This window comes from Dendropsophus ebraccatus, chromosome 2 (genome assembly GCF_027789765.1).
Source record: "Dendropsophus ebraccatus isolate aDenEbr1 chromosome 2, aDenEbr1.pat, whole genome shotgun sequence".
NCBI classification, from domain to species: Eukaryota; Metazoa; Chordata; class Amphibia; order Anura; family Hylidae; genus Dendropsophus; species Dendropsophus ebraccatus.
The window spans coordinates 93,176,697-93,197,776 of record NC_091455.1 but is presented as its reverse complement, the minus strand read 5'-3'; the positions used below and the strand labels follow the sequence as shown (position 1 = coordinate 93,197,776).

General features: G+C 48.0%; 1 long non-coding RNA gene across 1 annotated transcript in view; it reads left to right on the top strand.

Moving 5' to 3' along the window:
* Positions 1–21,080, top strand: part of LOC138784564 (uncharacterized) — a 40,811-nt gene that overhangs the window by 6,500 nt on the left and 13,231 nt on the right. The gene's annotated exons all lie outside the window — the stretch shown is intronic.

Sequence of the window (21,080 nt, the reverse complement as noted above, 5' to 3'; positions counted from 1 at the left end):
CCAATATATTAATGGGCACAAGCCAGAAAGGGATCATTGGGCTCTGTTGATGCCCCTTGTGTAGCAGACTGTTTGGCTCCGTTTGTTGCTGCAATCTGAGATGGAGGTCATAAACGGAGCCTCTGATACAAATAAGTAATGCAACATAAATATAGTGACAGTTTTTTTTTTAGTATGTTGCATTTGAGGTCTGTGGGAGCCCATGCGTGTCTATGGCTGGGTTCACACTACATATATTTCAGTCAGTACTGTGGTCCTCATATTGCAACCAAAACCAGGAGTGGATTGAAAACACAGAAAGGATCTGTTCACACAATGTTGAAATTGAGTGGATGGCCGCCATTTAATGGCAAATATTTGCTGTTATTTTAAAACAACGGCTGTTATATTAAAATAATGGCAGTTATTTACCGTTATATGGCGGCCATCCACTCAATTTCAACATTGTGTGAACAGAGCCTTTGCTGTGTTTGTAATCCACTCCTGGTTTTGGTTGCAATATGAGGACCACAATACTGACTGAAATATACGTAGTGTGAACCCAGCCTATATCTGATAAACTTCTTGCAAACTTTGCAATGAAACGTAGAACAGTCTCACAGAACCTTACCAGTGTTTTGTACAGAAGAACAAATGTTCTGCCTTTTTTTGTAGATTGCTAATAAGAGGAACAACATTTCCCCATTGAATGGTCTTAGAGTTGATTTGTAACATGGTGTTTAAGTTGTAGATGAATTTCCCCTTTAAAGTATAGATCACCAACTGTGAAGTTGAACAGGTGTCTTTACTTCTCTTTTTCATTTTACAAAGGAACAAGTGTAATGGTTACTTTTCCCCAGACAAGTGATGTTGGGTAGGTGTAGGGATAGGACCAGACTGGACAAGCTGATTAGAAGGGCCAGCTCTGTCCTGGATAGCCCCCTGGACCCGTTGCAGGTGGTGGGTGACAGAATGATATTGTCCATGTTGAGCTCCATGCTGGACAATAACTCCCACCCCATGCACACGACTGTGATAGCACTGGGAAGTACAGTGAGTGACCGACTCCTTGAGCCAAAGTGCGAGAAGGAACACTATTGGAAGTCTTTCCTCCCTGCTGCGGTTGGGTTGTACAAGCAACACCGACCTGAGCGGAGATCATTCCATACAGAGAACTGATTTATTTATTTTTTTAAGCTTGTGATATCCTTTCTACCTTTATATCTTTTTGCCTTTTTTCTCTGTGCCTACTGTGATGCCTTAACATCTTGGATTATCTTGTCTTATCTTAAACCTTCTGGAATCTAACACGCTCGCAGCTTTCACACAGACCACTACACACTTACCCTTACAAGTTGACATGGAATACTCAAACATTTAAACATAACTTTCTGTACACAGACATGAGGTCACTGTACTGATCTTAAGAACTCTTCCCCTGTGGACCCCTTTTTTCTGTCTTCTGTTCAGTTTGCAATGTGCCTGGACTTTCCATCCCCTTAGTGCCCCCTAACAAAAAAGGCAGCGTTACAGTTTTATAAACAGCAATCAGAAAAACTAAAAGTTCATTTTATCACCATGGCATCTATCTGCTGGGATCTGCAGCTCCATACTGACTAACCCAATTTTAATGAATCCAATTGTAAATTATTTTTATCTCAGGTCTCTGTTTGCACAGAACCCATATCAATTTGGCAGCTTTACCTTTTATATGGCAACTACTTTCTTATGGCTATCTCTGACTAATGTGCCACTACGCCCCACTAAAGAGAAGCAACCATGAGGATTTAGGGTTCCGAGTTACAATAATGATGTTCTGAAGAATGCTGCAGTGTTTCCTACCATATTAACTGCTCGTTTGCCATTGCTTTCGTCTATTTGAAAATGTATTTTTTTTCCCTCCCGCGTCAAAGGTGCTTCAACCAAAAAGGATTTAAATGCAATATTTGGTTTTTTCTTAATTAAATTTATAACATTCTGTTTTCTTTTTGCCATTATGGGTCATTGAGTGCAGAATTATGAGGGAAACTGAACTTTAATCATATATCAACAGCTGTCACTGTAATGACGGGTGTCTAAAATGCAAAATAGCTGATGTCATAATAAAACATCATGTTAACATAGCCTTAAACTCCGGCCAAAAGTATTTTTTAATATGTTATTACTTATGGAAAGTTAGACAAATTCCTAATGTACATTAATTATGGGAAATGCACATATAGTGCTATTTCCCTTAATTTAGTAGATCAGAGAGTCCTCAAATTCTCTCAATAACCGCGACGTCACAAATCAGGTGTAATTCTTATGAAATGTCCAGCTGGGGGCGCAGTATATGTAGAAGTCTATGGCACTGTATTGAAGTATATAGAAGAGTATGTAATGTAAAAACTACCCTTTATTGATGGACTATGTTTATGGAATAATTTAGTGCGCAAGGACACTTGCTTCCCAAATAAAGGGCACCAAGCAGGGAGGGAGAGAGGTGCCAGTGCATTTAACTACCTCCTCCCTTCCTCCCTCCCTGCTTGGTGCAGTGGGACAGATAAGACACTACTATTCCTCCCATCATCTGCTCATAGTATGAGTAGATGATGGGGGAGTAGTAACAGGGAGATCTCCCATCACCAAGCCCCTCCTCAGTTGACATCACCCCCACCCACTCCACCCCTGCAGCAGCCGCCGCCAGTAACCTCCCCCATAGTAACAAATCTGGTCCCCATCACCAACAATATCGGATGTCGGCTGAAGGAGGGGGCTTGGTGATGAGGGATCTCCCTGGTACTACTCTTCCATTATCTGCTCATGCTATGAGCAGATGATGGGAGGAGTAGTAGTGTCTATCTGTCCCACTGCACCAAAAGGGGAGGGAGGAGGTAGTTAGATGCACCGGCACCTCTCTCCCTCCCTGCTCGGTGCCGTCCATTTGGGGAGCAAGTGTCCTTGCTCCCCAAATTATTCCATAAACATAGTCCATCAATAAAGGGTAGTTTTTACATTAAAAATTTTTCCATATACTTCAATACAGTCCAAAGGCTTTTTACATATACTGCGCCCCTGGCTGGACACTCCATGGGAATTACACCTGATTTGTGACGTCACGGTTTTTGAGAGAATTTGAAGACTCTCTGATCTACTAAATTAAGGGCAATAGCACTATATGTGCATTTCCCTAATTAATGTACATTAGAAATTTGTCTAACTTTCCATAAGTAATAACATATTAAAAATTACATTTTACCGAACTTCTCCTTTAGGGTGCCTTCACACGTACCGTATTGCTGCTTATTTCTCGCACAAAACTCGCATCAAACTTGCATGAAAGTCGATGCGTTTTTTGTGGTGTTGAACTCGCCTGTGAAAATCATATGAAAATCACAACTTGCATGTAAAAATCGCACAAAACACGCAGTGAGAATACACATACATTGGCTTGATAGCAATCAGTATCACTGTGAATTTATGTGCGGGGAAACTCGCAGCGATAAATACACAGCAATTCGGTACATGTGAAGGCACCCTTAATGTGTTGCTACCCTGGTGGAGAGCATAACAAACATACTATTCTTACCTTTCCATGCTCCCCTGGTGTTTCTTACATTTTCTTTGGGTCCTGGCTGAATAATCCCACCTTCACTTCTGAGATGGATTTGTCTAGGCAGTTACAGCCCACTCAGCCAATCACTGACTGAGACAGGACAGCGCCAAGGCCCGTGATTGGCTGAGTGGAATGTCTATTTGTATGTTTGTATGTCTACTTGTATGTTATGCCCAAACATCTTTAATATTGTTTCCCTTGTATATAATGACCCTTACACTAATAGGTGTTTATAAATATGCAGCGTTTTCCCCCTCTATATGGTTTTCACATGTTTGTGCCGTTACATAAAGCTTTGCATAAATATATATTGACATCTATACAGATTGTGTTTCAAGCATTTGTAGTGTTTATCCCCCCCCCCCCCAGCTCCAATTTAACTGCCTTGCTACACATGACCTTATTGCATTCTTCTGGTCCTTATATTTTGAGTCTTGTATAATTTATAATATAGATTCACACCCTTTTTCAGTGTTTCTTATCGAATGCAGGTTGGTTGCCCAGAATCTCTGCACCTCTCTAGATTTGTATCCTGGAGCCAAGCAGGTGAGCCGACACACACTATACCTTTTTCTGAGTGGGATGTCACTGCAGACATGAGTCCCTCTTGTAAGTGGAGACGGGGTCATTCAGCTGGGGATCTGAAGATGAGTCACCGGGGGAGCACAGAAATGTAAGAACAGTCTCTTTGTTATGTTCTCCCTAAGGGTCCTATTTCACGGGCCGAGTGGGGCCCGATCTGCTAGATCGGCGCTCATTTACTGGGCCTATTCCACGGCCCGATGATCGTTGAGCGAGGGCTGAGGGACATCGTTACCGATGTCCTTGCAGCCCTTGCACCATACATTACCTGGCAAGACTTCTCCTCGGCTCCATCTTCCTCCCCGGGTCCCGTGGCACAGCATCAGCAGCTCCTGGCCTGTAATTGGCTGAGCAGTCTGACTGCTCAGTCAGGCCACTCCGGAGCTGCTGGTGCTCAATAACGTTATTCTTTTTTTTTTTTTTTTTTTTTTGTAGGATTTGTATGAATATAGAAATAAAATGTTCTTTCTAGCTACCTGCTGTATTTACCTAATGGTTCCTATTTTTTTATTTAATGTGGTTTGAGCTGTGATTTTGAAAAGGCCAATAATGTGCCAATGGCCTTAAAAGGCACCATTAAAAAATATATATTATTTACAGGGACCTATCACAATATATGGCTTTTGCAAATTAAAGGGAACCTGTCACCCCCCGTGCCGGGGTGACAGGTTCCCGACCCCCCGTTAGAGACCCCTATACTTACCTCATCGCGCCGGGTCCCGCTTCTGAAGATGGTCGGGTCCCGGAGATCTCAGCCGCCGCAGCCCGGCGCGCGCGCTGAGAGATGAGTCCAACACCCATAGAGAATGACAGGAGAGTCCAGCGCTCCGTCATTCTCTATGGGTGTTGGACTCATCTCTCAGCGCGCGCGCCGGGCTGCGGCGGCTGAGATCTCCGGGACCCGACCATCTTCAGAAGCGGGACCCGGCGCAATGAGGTAAGTATAGGGGTCTCTAACGGGGGGTCGGGAACCTGTCACCCCGGCACGGGGGGTGACAGGTTCCCTTTAAATCCAGTGCTAGAAATATATTAACATACCATTTAGGGATGGTCCGAACCGAGCTCGTTTTGGGTTCGTACGAACCTAAACCCTTGGTAATGATTCCCACTGTCTGCCCGCTCCGTGCAGCAGGCGGATCTAGCGAGAGGACCACCTGGAAAACTGGTATACAGCCATAGCCATAGTCTGTATCCCAGTTTTCCAGGCGTTCCTCCCGCTGTATCCACCCGCTCCACGGAGCGGGCAGACAGCGGGAATCTGATGCTGAGCATTCGGGTTCATACGAACCCGAACCTCAGCAGGTTCGGACCATCCCTAATACCATTGTGTCTTTATTGATGAATTCCTTCCTCAATAAGATGTCATGGCTATCAGCAGAAGCTGCCTGCTAAAACATTTAGCCAACATAGATCTGCAATACCCAGAATTGGAACCACCTATGATCCCAGCTGCTTAACCCCTTAGATGCCACCAACAATAGCAACTGTGTAGATAAGGCTTTTAACAGAGAGAGGTTCCTTCCAAGAAACTTCTTAGATGCCGTATTTCTGATGGGTTTCCATGACTGCTAGATGCTTGAAAAAGCCCCAGGTCTTCCGGAAGCATCAGACTTAGTTTGCCTGTCATTGCTTTGTATTCTAACGCAGCGTTTCCCAACCGGGGTGCCGTAAGAACCCACCAGGGGTGCCGCGGGATCCCGGTGGGAAATGTGCACTGTCACTTTAAGCATCCCGAGAAGCTGCGGCCGCGCAGCTTCTCGGGATGCACGGATCACTTTCATGTTCCGCCCGCACTGTGAGCTGGCGGAACATTAAAGTGAGCATAATGTAGGAGCAGGAAGTGTCTCCTGCTCTTACATTCACTCCCATAAGCCGCCGGCACTTCATGCCAGCAGCCTATGGGATGCCGGGACGTGACCTCTCTGGCAGGCGTGATGATGTCACGCCTGCCGGAGGTCCTGTCCCCGCGGCTCGCAAGATGGAGCCAGAAGAGGAGGAGAGCTGCTCTTAGGATTAGGTGAGTAGGATGTTTGTTTTTTTAACTATTGGTGCACATTAGGTAGGGGCAAATCACGGGGGATATAATTACTAAGGGAGAAGCAGGGGGCAATATTATTTGATGGTGGACAGAGCAGGGAGCAATATTATGTGATGGGGGGCAGAGCAAGGGGCATTATTGTTTGATGGGGGGGCAGAGCAGGGTGCATTATTATTTGATGGGGGGCAGAGCAGGGGGCATTATTGTTTGATGGGGGGCAGAGCAGGGGGCATTATTATTTGATGGGGCAGAGCAGGGGGCATTATTATTTGATGGGGCAGAGCAGGGGCATTATTATTTGATGGGGGGCAGAGCAGGGGGTATTATTGTTTCATGGGGTACACAGCAGGGGGCATTATTAGTATAAGGGGCATACCAGGGGGATTATTAGTATAAGAGGGGACGTCGGGGGACATTATATGAGGGTACAGCAGGGGATTTTACTTACAGGGTCAGCCCACATTCCTACTCGCTTTACTGCAGTTACTACTATACGGGAGCCTATAGGAGAGAGAAAGGGAAAGAATTTGCTAGAAATGTGCGGAGCCTAACATCTTTGTCTCGCAGGTTCTGAAAAGATGAAAAGTAGCTGCAAGAAATCATCATGGAGGCCTGGACTGGATGGAGAGGAAATGGAAAGTGACGCCTCACATTGAAGAAGACGTCACCTGTGAGTCAATGAATGACGCTTTTGTATTTTGTTGAACATTATTTAGTAGGGGTGCCCCGAGGTAATTTTTTTTTTCAAGGGGTGCCCCGAGGTGGAAAAGGTTGGGAAGCACTGTTCTAACGCATTATGTAAGTGATCAAGTCATTGCTGATTCTAGACCTCTAGAGAGACAAAAATATTAAGTTACTGTAGGGGCAAATACATTGGCAAGACACTGTCTGAGTTATTAATTTATATTGTACATTTACTGATACATTAACAACAGAAATGCAGGCATTTATTTTATTTTTTTAAACAAAAAAGAAAATGTGCAAAAGTTACCCTCTCTGAACATCTGTATGCTTGGGTAATATGACAAGCAAAAACTACTGCAGTTGGAAAATTTCAAACGATGAGAGAACTCCTATGCCTTTGTTCACACTGTAGGTTGCACGCTGCATGTGGCTTAAGTACAGGCAAAAAACTGAAAGTGCAACAGCAACTTACAGATGCAAGTGCTTACCGTATATACTTCCCCCGGTGTACACACGATAAAAACCTGCAACCTGTGGCTGCCTCCTATTGGCTTGCATGCTCCTGATGCTTTAACTTATCCAAGCGTTTCTGAGTTTTTTACTGAGATATTGTACTTTAGGTTAGTGGTAAATTTTGGCTGATATCCTTACGGTTTTCTTTCAAAAAACACCTACAGTTAATGAAAAACCGCTGAATTAGCGTTTTTCTAACAGAATTTTCCATGGTCACCAAGCAGGACAAATCATGCAATATATTTTTATTCCCAGCATTGTTACACATGCGGCAAAAACAGATGTTTACTTTTTTTTAATTATTTGCATTGGGGGAGTATGTGTTTATTTTATTTATTTATTTATTTTAAATTTACATGTTATTTTACTGTCCCACTAGGGGACTATCTGATTTTGTGATCACCTATATAATAGACTGCTATGCTGATCTGCACTGCAATGTATTATGCCTATCTGGTTAAACTGACAGGCATAGTAGATCAGCCTCTGCCTTATTGGCTTCCATAGCCAGGGCATTGGAGGCCTCAGTGAGTCCTCAGGTATCCAAGCCTACCATCGTGACTCTGCAATTGCTTCTCAGAGCCACAATGGTAAACAGACTGAAAAATCTATAGAGTTAAATGTCTGGATCTAAACGTGATTCTGGCGGGTGCCTGTCTATGATTGACAGTCAGGACGCACTGCAGTTGGTACCGGCACAGGTTCTGTGCCTGTTTCGTCCATGGATGTGCTGACACATCCATGCTGAGGAACAGGTGGCTAAAATGGACATGCCGACACATATGCAGGGATGTGAGAATACGGTATGATTAACAACATCCTGTCTGATGTGTGAAGGTGCTATGTTAACATTGTTTACATTGCTGTTTTCAACTTATAGGGTACGTTCACACATTTTTTGAGCCAAAATATGGCTGTAAATAATGATCATGATTTTTATTTATGGCCATAATTATAAAAATACAGCTGTATTTTCACCTCACAACATGTTACAAGGTTAGTACAGTTGTGTGAATATACCCTTAATATGAGGATATTAAAAAAGTATTTTAGAAAATGGATACACCACGTGTGGTGAATTGTCTCAAAAGTATCCTTTCATATAACACACTTTTCTGATGATATTTGATATGATGTAGAATGTTTCTTTGCATTTTACTCATAAAAGAGACTGCAATTCCAAATGACTGATATAACAATAAGAAAAACACTTGGGTACTGCTTGTGTTTAGTTAGTGTAAACTGTTTACCATGCATAATAGTTGCTTTTTTCTTCTTTGGGATATCATCCAAGAGAAATCTCTGTAGATCAATTAGGACATTTAGCGCAAGTGCTTGCTAAATATATTTCCTATTTAATGGCAACATGAATCTGATGATGCTTAACTAATTCAACAGGGGTTGTAGCACAAGTATTAAATATCAACAATCAGCATAATTTACAGCCAAAATTCCAAAAATATGTAGAATGCCATGTAAAAGATAAATACCAAATAAGCCATATTTACCAGTTCAGATCTTGTAAGTATGGCTGTTACATCAGAGAGACTAGGTAAAGGCTATAATATACTTACTTAACTACGTATAATATACGTAGTTATAATCTACTGCCATTAGATTTTATCACAAGTAATGAAGATGTATCTGTGCTTTTAGATGACTTCATATGACTACATGTAATATAGAACGTGCTCTTTCTGAATAAGCCTAGATGTTAGGCTCTGTTTATGCTGGTGTCATTGATTATTTTTAGTTTACAAGGCCCATCAAGGTTTTCATCATTATAATAGCACGAATTATGATTAGAGATGAGCAGATCTGTGGATATTCGGATTTGACTGGTTCGTTGGAACGGAAAAAAACAAAAAACAAAACACCTTGACCCAGACTTTTGAATGGACCTAAACCTCATTGAAGTCAATGGGGAATCAAACTATGTGCTCCAAAAATGGCTGTAAAATGGGTGTAGGAAGGGGTAGAGGGCTGGAAATGAAACCGAAATGTGGGTGTGAACAAAGCAATTGCCCTGGCAATAAAGTGGTATGGAAAATATTTAAAATAATAACACATTGGCTGTGGATAGGCGTACCTGCTTGCTGGTGATGACACCCCCTGCGGTACTAAATACCCTTTTTAGAGAGGACACTTGTTGCAGAGTAGGCCGGTACCTCCGAGGCATAGAGGGAGAGCTCTGGCTAGGTGTTCAATTACACCCACCATGTACTTATAATTCTACCTCATACGTGCCATATCTGCTGATGATGTTGGTGCACTTTGTGCAGTGCTGAGAAAGGTGTTCCACATGGCGGCCATGCTCGCCCTCTATTCCGAGGCAGTGCTGGTCCCCAAGCTGGTTTAGTGACCTCCTCCTCAGCCTGTTGCTCCTCCGAGCCCTCTCTGTTATTCTCTCCTGCTCTATATTTGTTATTAAGGACATATTGGGATCCAGCAAGGTGGACACTCAGTAGTAAGCACTGGCGTACATCCTGGTAACTAGGGGGTAATTTTTAAGGCGGCAGAGCTGCATATAATTCCTCATATGGGCATGGCTGCCCAGAGTCCAGGACATGCTGCCCTGCCCTCAGTGAGAGATGTCTCCTCTGGCTCCTCTGCCCCCTCCCAGCCATGCTCCACTGCCACCCATAAGCTGCTGTGGGTATAACCCTGCTGTAAGCACACCGCCTAGTTCTCCTCCAAAACTGTCTCCTGGCTGGACCAAGGTGTGAACTGCTGCTGCTCACAGACTCTTTGCAGCATATGCAAGTGGGAGTTCCAGTGCATGGGCACGTCGCATATGAGGCAGTGGGTTTGTAGCCAAAAGTTTTGCTGCAGCGCGGACTGGCAAGCTGCAGCAGGGTGGGAACGTCTAAAGTGCAGCAGCAGATCAGGGAGGGCGTAAGCGGGCGCAGTATAGCTGCAGCCCGGACATGAAGGGGTGGGCAGTAGGGGGCTAACAGGGTTTGGGCTTAGGGGAGCATGAGGGCAACGCATGGTCAGGCAGTGGGAAAGGGGGATGGAGCAGGGGGAGTGGGGATGCTGGCAAAGGCCAATAGGGGGGCAAGGGATAGCGTTGGGGAGGGGAGCAGAGCTGAGGTATAAAGGGAAGGGGAGGGGTTTCCTACTTACCAGCTCCTCGTGTCCCGGACCTGAAGCGACGTGCTGCCCCTGCTACAGGATGGACCGAGAGGCTTTCTCTGCCTCCCTGAGGGAGGCCGCGGCGCGCCATGGGGCTGACTGGCTGCAGGAGCAGTTCTAGCAGGTACTTGGGGGAACGGGGGGGGCGGCAAGCTCCCAGGGTGCGCACCCCCCCGTACGCCGCCGGCGCCCGCCGGAGCGGCTGAGCCCCGAATTGCCCCGCCGCTCCCGCCGTGTAGGGAGCCCTGTCCAGGACCCTCCAGCCCCTGCTGACCGGTCCTCTCCTCGCCAGTCTGGCAGGGCTGCTGGGAGGAATCCCGGAGCGCGGAGGGGTTCCGGTGCCGGGAGAGAGGCACGTGCAGCAGCCTCTGCCTCCTCGGTGCCGGCTTCTGCTTTGGGAGCTGTTGCGGCTGGCCCCTCCCACCGGCTCGTGCAGGGGGCAGTCAGAGGACGGAGCGAGTCCTCCTACAGGCCCCATAAGAAGTGTGGGGCGAAGTCGAGCGCCCGGGCCCAGCGCCGGCCTGAGGGGGTATCCCAGGGGGGGGGCGCCCCTGCCAGCAAGGTCAGCAGATGTGCGGGTGGAGGTCAGGCGGTCCAGGCGGCAGGGGGCCTACTGCAGTGCTTCTCCAGTGGCCGTCTCCCTGTTCAGCGGCAGCCCTAACTTGTTGCAGGGGCAGGGTGGGAGCCCGGCCCCTGGCGCCGGGGGCATCAGTGAGGACCAGAGGGCTTCGTCACCGGAGGACGACAGCGAGGCCGTGGAAGACGGCGAAGTCGTCAGCGATTCACCGAGGCGTGCAGCATCCTCTGTCGCGGCTGTTCCGGCGTCCGTCCCGAGTCAGCCTGGTGAGTTGCGGTCCATGTCTGTTTTGCCTGTGTCGTATGGTGTGAGTGGTGTGGGTGCGAGTGGGGCCGGGGTTCAGGGGTCTGTTAGTGGTGGGGGTCAGTTTGCTGGTATGGGTGAGGTGGTTGCGCAGTTTTTGGCAGGTATGCGTGAGATGTTGTCGCAAGGTGCGGCCGCCCGGGGGGGTGTGGGGTCTCCGGTAACTGCGTGGGTGGGGGGTAGTGCTGCGCCTGCGTCAGCTCCGGCGGTCGGATCGGCGAGTGGCGCGTTGGTGCCGGCGTCAGTGGGGGTGTCTGGGGGAGCGCAAGCAGTCGGAGCAGCGGCCGCGGGGGGGGGGGGGGCGGCGGCTTCTGAGGTTTCGGTGAGGTTGGATGACGCGGCGCGCGGGGAGGTGTACGTCTGCTTTGAAGGGCCCCTGGGGGCCCACCTCAAGCAGGAGGTACGGGAGAAGATTTGGCGGGGTGAGTACGTGGAAATATTTTCCCTGCTGCCCCTCGAAAAATTTAATTTAGATAAGGGAAAGCCTGATGACAGCAAGAAGGAGGAGGAGGAGAAGCGGCGGTATCGGCTGATTCCGCGCACTTTTGCTAACTGGCTTCAGGCTTTCGCAATTTTGGCCAGCGTGGTAGGGGAAAAGGCTCCTCAATGCTGCTCGGCCCTGTTTTGCTACCTTGACTCGATAGGCGAGGCATATCGGGTTTACGGTGGCACGGCATGGCTGCGGTATGACGAGCAGTTTAGACAGCGCAAGTCGGTTCGCCCATCCCTGAGGTGGGATCATAAGGATATAGCCTTGTGGATGCGGCTCATGACAGCAGCGCGCGCTCCGTCGCAGCCGTTTCGGTCTGGGGCCGGGGGTTCGGCGTCATCTACCGGAGCCTCGGCCAGCCAGAGGCCAGGGTGTTGCTGGCAATATAACGAGGGACACTGTCGTTTTGGTTCCTCGTGCAAGTTCAAGCATGAGTGCGGAACTTGCGGGGGGAACCACTCTCAATCGCGATGCTTCAAGTAGCAGAAGGGACGTACCGGGGAGACTAGCGGTAAAGGGTCGGACGCCAGTGAGCCTAGAGGCGATGCGTCCGTATCTAAATGAGTACCCTGATCGGGCGGCGGCGGAGTTATTGTTGGCCGGATTCCAGTGGGGATTTCAGATCCCCTTTTTGACGGAGGCTCTGATTTTTCACCCACCAAACCTGAAGTCCGCACGGTTGCGTCCGGACGTGGTGGGCGAAAAATTGGGCAAGGAGGTGGCCCTGGGGCGGATGGCGGGTCCGTTTGCGGACCCGCCGTGGCCCCACCTACGTGTTTCTCCTTTAGGTTTGGTACCCAAGAAAGAACCTAATAAATTCCGGTTAATTCACCATTTGTCCTATCCGGCAGGGTTGTCCGTTAACGATGGGATCGAGCAAGACGTTTGCTCGGTTTCATACGTGTCGTTTGACAAGGCGGTGGACTGGGTGCGGCGGTGCGGGCCGGGGGCACTAATGGCCAAAATCGACATTGAGGCCGCATTTCGGCTCTTGCCGGTGCATCCTGAATGTTTCCATTTGCTGGGGTGTGTGTGGGAGGGGGCGTACTATGTGGACTGCTGCCTTCCTATGGGGTGCTCAATCTCTTGTTCATATTTCGAGACATTTAGCACCTTTGTGGAATGGGTCGTGCGCAGGGAGTCGGGTTTGCAGTCGGTGTTGCATTACCTGGATGACTTCCTGTGCATTGGTCCGGCGCAGTCCACTTGTTGCTCTCTTCTGTTGCATACGGTTGAGCAGGTGGCCCGCAAGTTCCGCATCCCATTGGCACCGGAAAAGACGGAGGGCCCGGCTACGGTCATCCGTTTTTGGGTATCGAGATCGATTCGGTGGCAATGGAGTGCCGACTTCCTGGTGACAAACTGGTGGAGCTGCGGGAGTTGGTGGGTTGTTTCTTGGAATTGCGCAAGGTTCGTTTGCGGCAGTTGCAATCGCTGCTGGGCAAGCTGAACTTTGCTTGCCGTATCATGCCAATGGGGCGCATTTTTTGCCGCCGACTAGCGCAGGCCACGGCTGGAGTATGTTCGCCGATGCATAGGATACGGTTGACGGCGGATCACAGGGCGGATTTGCAGGTGTGGGCGCAGTTCTTGGTGAGTTTTAATGGCCGGTCTGTGTGGATGGAGGAGTGGATTGGGAATGTGGATATGGAACTGTTCACTGATGCGTCTGGGTCGGTTGGGTTCGGAGCGTACTTGAGTGGTGAATGGTTTGCTGGAGAGTGGCCGGACAGTTGGCAGGAGACTGGGTGGGTCCGTAACCTGGCCCTGTTAGAATTGTTCCCAATAGTGGCTGCGCTTGAAGTATGGGGTGACAGGTTTCGGAACAAGCGGGTCCGCTTTTGTTGCGACAACTTGGCAGTGGTGCAGGCTGTCAACAGTCTGACGGCATCTTCCCCACCGGTGGTTCGACTGCTGCGGCGCCTGGTGTTGCGAGGGCTGGAACTGAATGCGTGGGTATTGGTGTGTCATCTTCCAGGGACTGCTAATTCTATAGCTGATGCACTTTCTCGTTTGCAGTTCGATCGGTTCCGTTTGTTGGCCCCGGAGGCGGAGCAACAGGGGAAGCCCGTTCCGAGCTGTTTGTGGGAAGTGGTATCTGGACAGCGTTTGGTTTGATGCAGCAGGCCGTATCGGGAAGCACGTGGCGGAGTCATTCGGTGGCGTGGCAGGAGTGGCTGAGTTTCTGTGGGCAGTGGGGGGTAGATGGTGTGCATGGTGAGCTCGTTCCTTTGTTATTGTGTTTTATTGGTGATTTGTTTGGGGCCGGGGTGTCGGGTGCGGGGATGGTTCGGAAATTGTCAGGGTTGGCGTATTGGTTTAAGTTGCTTGGGGTGCGTGATTTGACTAAAGAATTTGTAGTTCGGCAGGCGGTGAGGGGGTATCGACGGTCGCGGGTGTCTAGGAACGGGAGACGGCCGGTGTCCTTTGATGTTTTGGGACGATTGGTGGGAGACCTGGAAGGAGTTTGTTTTGATGTTTATGAACGCCTGTTGTTTAGTGTGGCCTTTTCGCTTGCGTTCTTTGGGGCGTTCAGGATCGGGGAGTTGGTCAGCTCGTCTTGTGGGGCCCAGGGTGTGATGCAGCTGGCGGATGTGGTGCTGGGGCAGGGATATGTGTCCTGTTGGTTGCGGCGCTCTAAGACGGACCAGGCGGGCAGGGGTAGGAGGGTGTTGTTGTACGCGGTTTCCGGTTCTGTGGCGTGCCCGGTGGAGAGCGTGCGGTTGTTTAGTGTGGTTCGGCCGAGGGGTGCTGGGGGCTCCTTCTTGATTCATAGGGATGGGAGAGCGCTCTCGCGCTTTCAGTTTGTGGCCGTGTTCCGGAAGTGCCTGGCGAGACTGGGCCTTCCGGCACGGGAGTTCGCTTCCCATTCCTTTCGGATTGGGGCGGCGACAGAGGCGGTTCGCTGGGGGTTGGGGGAATCTGTGGTGCGCCAGATTGGTCGGTGGGAGTCCGCTAGGTTTAGGTCCTATGTTAGGTTAGATTTGCTTTAAAATAGAAGGGGGGGGGGGCGTGCTGCTTTACGGGGTGTTGTTTTTTCATGCTGTTGTTGTTTTGTGTTTTATTGTAGGCCCGGCATGCTTGGTGTGGATTCTCGGCCATTCGTTTGTTCTGAGGGGGGCGAGCCGTGCTGACATCCGGGCAGAGGGAAGTCAGCTGGGTTTCACACGGGCAGAGATTCAGGTTCATTGGATGGGAATAGGTGGCATGCTGTGGAGTGGAGTTCTGCCAGAAGTCCATTACTATTCCAGATTGGATAGGCCGCCTGACATTCTGGCTCTTCACGTCGGGGGTAATGACCTCGGCGTCAGATCTTCTAGGGATCTGATCAGGGACATTAAGTGCGATCTGCGGCGTCTGTGGTCGTTGTTCCCCGGCGTGATTGTGGTATGGTCTGAGATAGTGGCAAGGTTCGTGTGGAAGCACGCGCGCTCTGTGGACAAGTTGAATCGGGCACGTGGGCGAGTTAACCGCGAGGTGTCTCGCTTTGTGGCTCGCAACGGGGCATTGTGGTCCGGCACCGGGAGTTGGAAGTCCCTACTAGGGGGTTTATGGACAGTGATGGGGTGCACCTTAATGGGGTGGGGACAGATCTGTGGTCTTCTGACATTCAGGATGGGCTGGAGAAGGCGGTCGGTGTGTGGCGGGACTCGCGAGTTCAAGGGGTCGAGCTCGCTCGTGGTGGCGGAGGGGTGGTCGTGGATGGCACTGTGTGAGGAGGTGTTGGAGGTGAGATCATGAAGGTGGCAATCCCCTCTCCTTTAGGTTGCAGGGAGATGGGGCATGGTTGGTGGTGCTTACCGCTTAGGCGGAGGAATAATTGTTCTCTGGGAAGCAGTATTGGGGCATATTTGCCAGCCCTGAGTCGGCGCGGTGCGACGGGGGGACCAATAGTTCATACTGCTGCTGGGCCATCCATGACCTCCCTGATGGGTATGTTATTAGGTTGGGTGGGAGTTATCGGGGTTTAAATAGTTTGTGTTTATGTTTGACATGTTATTTATTGTTCAATAAAAGGCTGCTGTGGCCATTATTCCAACGTTAGCAGGTGTCATGTCTTCTTTTAAGGTAAAGGGGAGATGTATTGTGGGGAGGGGTAAAGTAAGATAATGGCGGGGGTGTGCTTTAAAGTTATCATTTTATGTAACCCCCGTAATTTGCCCTACCCCTAGTCAAGGGAGGGCGTAAGCGGGCGCAGTATAGCTGCAGCCCGGACATGAAGGGGTGGGCAGTGGGGGGTTAATAGGGTTTGGGCTTAGGGGAGCATGAGGGCAACGCATGGTCAGGCAGTGGGAAAGGGGGATGGAGCAGGGGGAGTGGGGATGCTGGCAAAGGCCAATAGGGGGGCAAGGGATAGCGTCGGGGAGGGGAGCAGAGCTGAGGTATAAAGGGAAGGGGAGGGGTTTCCTACTTACCAGCTCCTCGTGTCCCGGACCTGAAGCGCCCGCCCGCCCTGTTGCTTTGTTGGTAGGTGGGTGGTTGGCTGTGGTTGTTGCTCTATTGTCGCGGCATCTGTGGAGGGGTGGTCGTGGATGGCACTGTGTGAGGTGTTGGAGGTGAGATCATGAAGGTGGCAATCCCCTCTCCTTTAGGTTGCAGGGAGATGGGGCATGGTTGGTGGTGCTTACCGCTTAGGCGGAGGAATAATTGTTCTCTGGGAAGCAGTATTGGGGCATATTTGCCAGCCCTGAGTCGGCGCAGTGCGACGGGGGGACCAATAGTTCATACTGCTGCTGGGCCATCCATGACCTCCCTGATGGGTATGTTGTTAGGTTGGGTGGGAGTTATCGGGGTTTAAATAGTTTGTGTTTATGTTTGACATGTTATTTATTGTTCAATAAAAGGCTGCTGTGGCCATTATTCCAACGTTAGCAGGTGTCATGTCTTCTTTTAAGGTAAAGGGGAGGTGTATTGTGGGGAGGGGTAAAGTAAGATAATGGCGGGGGTGTGCTTTAAAGTTATCATTTTATGTAACCCCCGTAATTTGCCCTACCCCTAGTCATGGCATATCTGGGTAATGTGCCAGGAAGCTCTCCAATACCAAGTTCAGCACATGCACTAGACAAGGGATGTGTTCCTAACCAGTTATGCCCAGAACCGCTACCAGATTTCGCCCATTATCGCACATCACCTTATTGGACTTTAGGATCAGCAGCAACAACCACTCATCTGTCTGCAGCCCTGTTCTCACCCACAGTTCCTGCACGTTGGGTTTGTCCACAAGACAGATCATTTTCAGCACAGCCTGCTGTCGCTTCCCCCTAGATGTGCATTTAAGGGTTTAATGAAAGGCAGCTGTGTGCCTGTCCTTACCTCAAACTCCGGGGACACTAATGTGTGTGGGGCCGATTGCATTGAAATGTCCCTGTACACATCAAATCCCCTTCATGGCCACAATCGTTTATATACATTCCTGCTGCAGGGGGCATCTGCAGCAAGAATGTATATAGCCATGTTGTGGACGTGAAGATGTTAAAGAACAACCCATATTTGATATACAGAGAACAAAACTGTGTTAGTGGCCTCTATTTCCTAACAATGAGCGCAACTGTGGTTCAATTTGAACAAGAACCCTTATTTTCATATACAGAGAAACAAACTATGCTAGTTGCCTCCGACTCTTCCATCTAACCCTGGCTTCAACCAGCAACCTTTCCCAAGGGTAAACACAGGTCTGAATCTGCACCCCCCTCCCTTCTCTTGTCTCACTGATGTTCTTACAGCCAGCAGTTCTTCAGCAGAGATGATAACACTGTTTCAGTACACTTTTTCAGGCTTTTCTATCCCTGCCTACAACCAGCAACCTTTCCCTTGGGTAAACAGAGGTCTGAATCTGCACACCTTTTACCCCCCCCCCCCCCCCCTTTTCTTGTCTCACTGATGTTCTCACAGCCACCAGTTCCTCAGCAGAGATGATACCACTGTTTCAGTACACTTTTTCAGGCTTTTCTATCAATGCCTACAATCAGCAACGTTTCTCTAGTGTGAACAGAGGTCTGAATCTGCAGACAATTTTCTTCCCATTCTCACGTTCTGACAGCCGTCAACTCCTTAGCACAGAGTAAGTAAAGTTTTTTGCCTACCTATCTCCCCCTGCCTGCAGTGCCAACCTCTCCCTACATTAAGCAGCAGCAGAAGGTGTAACCGGGATTGCCAGGGCAATTGTGACACAAACAAGTTTCAACAAACTTTATTGCAGAACAGTGAACAGATAAAAGACCAGACGGCTTACTGTTAGTGTATCTGTTTGTATCCACGAACACGTAGGTTCGAGTTCACTCATCCCTAATAATGTTGAGTGCTGCGCCATCCTTACCATCAACAATGTTGGAATCCTCAACACACTCTCCAACAGAGGTTCATAGTACTATTACTATTGTGAACAGAGCCTTTAACTTTATTTTCCATCTTTTGAAGTTCAGAAATTGTATACAGTCCATCAAGTAAGATTGTAAACTTTTTTAGAACAGTTAGAATATCCTAGGGCCCATGTAAGGTTGTGTTCATACACATAGTACTGCAGCTTTTTCACTGAAATAATGCAGTACTGCAACAGTAAGGCAGTTAAACCTCAATGTATGAACACAGCTTAAAAGTTAGATCAACTGAAGAATGAGTAAACTCTGCATAGTCAGCTGATCGCATCTTTGTAAGGCCATATATATTGCGTCGGTCTGGCCCACTAAAAGACCGAAGCGAGCCAGCTTGGGGCTCAGTGGGAGGAGTCTGTCTTGAGATAGCAGAGAGCTGGAAAGAGGAGTCATCCAGTCTCTCTGCATTGCGTTATGTTGGTGTCCTTAAAGGAAACCAGTCAGCACAACTTTGCTTATATAGCTCCCTGCTGCACCCAATACACTTCTTGCATAGCTCCCTTACCATATGAGGCTGGGTTCACACTACGTTTTTGCAATCAGTTTAACGGATCCGTTTTTTTTTTACGGACAAAAAAAATAGTGTCAGCACACAACTGCATCCGTTTTTGCAATCCGTTTTTCATCCGTTTTTTTCACAAAAACGAATGAAAAAAACGGATTGCAAAAACGCAGTGTTGAACCCACCCTAAGCAGTGTCTGCAGTGGTCTCTTTATGCCCATAAAAAACATGTTTTATTCCTGCACACACGACCGAGAGAGGGGCGGCAACTGGTCATTTGTGTGGAAAGCCTTCTGTGACTAGTTGCTCCGCTGGGATCATTGACGGCCTGAGAGGCCACTAAAGGGTCTCTCTGCCTGTCAAGCATCCTCGCAGAGCGTGCTGACAGGAATTGAATTTTGGCAACAGCTGAAGAGCCACTTTGGAAACAATCATATGAGGAACAATTTATTAGTGCAGTGTTTTCTAATGGGATTTTTAGTTGCTGCAGAGATACAACTCCTATCATAGACTGCTGGCAGGATATAATAGGAATTGTATTAAGGCAACAGCTGAAGAGACACTATTTAGGAAACAGTTATTTAGGGGGACAGTAGCACAATTTATCTAGGGGGCAGTGACACAACTTATTAGGGGGCAGTAGCACACTTAGGGGGACATGGCAAAGTTCATCAGTGACACTTTTTTTTGCTCAAAGAGGAGGCCTAATGACAGATGCTGGGGGCTCAAAAGGGGTTTAACTACAGATATGGGTACAAAGAGGGGGCCTAACTACAGATGGAGGCACGAAGAGAGAACTTAAAGGAGAAATCCGGCGAAAATGTTTATTAAAGTATTGTATTGCCCCCAAAAGTTACCAATATACACTTATTCCAGGAAATTCACATAAAGTGCTTTTTTTCCCCATGCAATTACTACTGCGTTAAGGCTTCACTTCCTGGATAAAATGGTGATGTCACAACCCGACTCCCAGAGCTGTGGGGACACTGAGGGACACAGGGCACTGGAGGGACACTGAGCATCCCCCTGCCATCATCCTCTCCAGCAGCCACAGCCCGCACAGCTCTGGAAGTCAGGGCGTGACATCACCATGTTATCCAGGAAGTGAAGACTTGATGCAGTAGCAAGTGCAGGGAAAAAAACCACTTTATGTGCATTTCCAGTATTAAGTGTATATTGGTGATTTGTATAACTTTTTGGGAACAATACAATACTTTAATAAAATGTTTCGCCGGACTTCTCCTTTAACTACAGATAGGGGTATGCCTAACAACAGATATGGGTACAAAGAAGGGGTCTTACTATAGATGGGATTCCAACTACAGATTAAGGCATAAAAAAGGGAGGGACACAAGGAGGGCCTGATTACTGTTTGGGGGCACTATGATGGAAGTTTGTATAGAGAAAGGAAAGAGGGTCTTGCAGATCCTGTGCAGATGAGTTGTGGCTGGAAGACGTTTTCATGATGGAGAAGGAAAAGAAATCTGACCAGCTCTGATCAGAGAAGATGTCACCTGTGTCTCACTGGATGAGCCTGTATGGTTACTTATATGGTATACAGAGCTTGTGTACAGCTGGTATTTACAGCTATTTGGTCACTGTATAAGGGGAATATTGGTTTGTGTATGTTAGAGTTACTATGTGGTGGTTATATGTGGTTTGTGTGGTGGTATTATTTAACTCTGAATAGTGGATTTTGTCAGTAACAGTATGGTAGTAATATGTATTGTGATAATATTCCTCCTTGTATACTAATAATATTGGTAATATTGGTCTTGTATACTGGATTTGGCCAAGAACTGTATGATGGTAATATGTATGGTCATAATATTTTCTTCTTGTATGCTAGTACAGTATTACTGGTAGTATTGGTCTTGGTATACAAGAATTGGTCAGCATGATGGTAATATGTATGGTGGAGATATCTGTTCATTGTATACTGATATTATTTGGTAACTGTATGGCTATGTATATATATATAAATATGGCTTTATCAAAAGACGGACATTTTTCACGTAAAAAAGACAACGATGCAACATAGCCTATGACTGTACTACTTAGAAGTATTTAACATCATGCAATATAAATAAATAAAGGCTGCCACTTCCTCGTACCAAAGTGCGTGTGACTTGGGGGCCTGCCACCCCAGCAACAATGTCCAATGTGAATACACACACGAATACAAATGCGATTTTTCTTTCTTTATATGCAAATTTTCACATCTTACTTGTAGTAAACATTTCACCCTTGGTGCAAATAACGCTTGTGAATGAGGAAGAAATGAATCAAGTCCACGGCTCACATGGAACTC